Here is a 1875-nt window from a genome sequence, read left to right on the forward strand (position 1 = left end):
AGGGACTCAGGAGGCTGAGGAAGGGGGATCATAAGCTGGAGCCAGCCTGGGCAACTTAGTGAGACCCTGTCTCAAAATTTAAAAATAATATTTAAAACAACTGGGGATGTAGCTCAGTGGTAAAGTGCTATGGGTTCAATTTCCAGTATTAAAAAAAGAATGGGGGGGCTGGGGAGATAGCTCAGCTGGTAGAGTGCTTGCCTCGTAAGCACAAGGCCCTGAATTCAATCCCTAGTACCGCAAAAAAAAAAAAAAAAAGAATGGGAAGGAAGAGAAAACATAGATCAAGAAAGTTTATTTTAAAAAAACTACAAGTATGTATACTATCAATAACCATACAGCATCAGCAGAAACAACAAATTTGTTATGTTCAATCCTTCATAGACAAAAGCTCATAACTCATCTTTCCTTTCCAATGGAATTTTGCTGCCAGTTTTGGTAGATTGGTTTGTTTCACAAGTATTTTCTTATTTAAAAATCTATAAAAATTAAACAAAAAAAAACGAATCTTTTAAAATCTGAAGGTATAAGAGAGCTGCGAAGGTGGCGAGGACTCTCCTTGAGAGCAGGGGAGCCCAGGGAGGTGAGCATGCAGTTAGAGCTGCTTGTTCCTTGCAGGCACTGCCAGTCTTCACAGTGAGGGTTGAAAGCCTAAAGAAGCTTTCAACAGGTCACTGACCTGGGTGACAAGAATCAGAGGAGGAGTCTTGGTAAATACTGCAAGGTAAGTTGTATTAGAAATAAAACAACTCTAAGATTTCATCTTACTCCAATTAGAATGGCTTTTATCAAGAACACAAACAATAATAGATGTTGGCGTGGATGTGGGGGAAAAGGCACACTTTTACATTGCTGGCGGAGTTGAAAATTGGTGCAGCCACTCTGGAAAGCAGTGTGAAGAATCCTCAGAAAACTTGGAATGGACCTGACCCACCTTTTGACCCAGTTATCCCACTCCTTGGTTTATACCCAAAGGACCTATAATCAGCATACTACAGTAACACAGCCACATCAATGTTTATAGCAACTCAGTTCACAATAGCTAGATTGTGGAACCATCCTAGATGCCCTTCAACAGATGAATGGATAAGGAAACTGTGGTATATATACACAATGGAATACTACGCAGTCATAAAGAAGAATAATATTATGCATTTGCAAATAAATAGATGGAATTGAAGAATATCATGCTAAGTGAAATAAGCCAAGCCCAAAAAACCAAAGGTCGAATGTTTTCCCTTATAAGTGGAGAATGATATACAATGGGGGTGGGGGGTGGGGAATGAGAGAAGAATGGAAGAACTTTAGAATATGTAGAAGGAAATGAGAGGGAGGAGGGTATGAAAAATGGTGGAATGAGACAAACATCATTACCCTATGTACATGTATGATTACACGAATGGTATGAATCTACATCGTGTACAACCGTAGAAACGGAATGATGTACCCCATTTGTGTACAATGAATCAAAATGCAGTCTGTAAAAATTAAAAGCTAAATAAAAAATAATAACAAAAAAGAAAAGATCAGAAATTAAAAAAAAGAAAGAAATCATAACCACTCAAGGACTAAAGCCCAGCTGCACATCATTTCAGTCCGCACCTGAATTAAGATGATCTGTAATTGATATTACTCCTTACTTACACACCTGCTTCAGAAAACACATTATTTCTTGGGCGAGGAGAACATAATCTAGAGCTTTACAATATTTCTTTGATGTCGAGATCTCAATAAAAAAAATTATCAGGCATAGAAAAAGGCATAATTGAAAATCAAGAGAAAAAACATGGGATACATAACAACTAAGGGATCTGGACAATGAAGCTATTAGGTATAAATATGATTAATGTGTTAATATTAACTTAAATATGATTA

The sequence above is a fragment of the Sciurus carolinensis genome, chromosome 2 (assembly GCF_902686445.1).
Source record: "Sciurus carolinensis chromosome 2, mSciCar1.2, whole genome shotgun sequence".
NCBI lineage: Eukaryota > Metazoa > Chordata > Mammalia > Rodentia > Sciuridae > Sciurus > Sciurus carolinensis.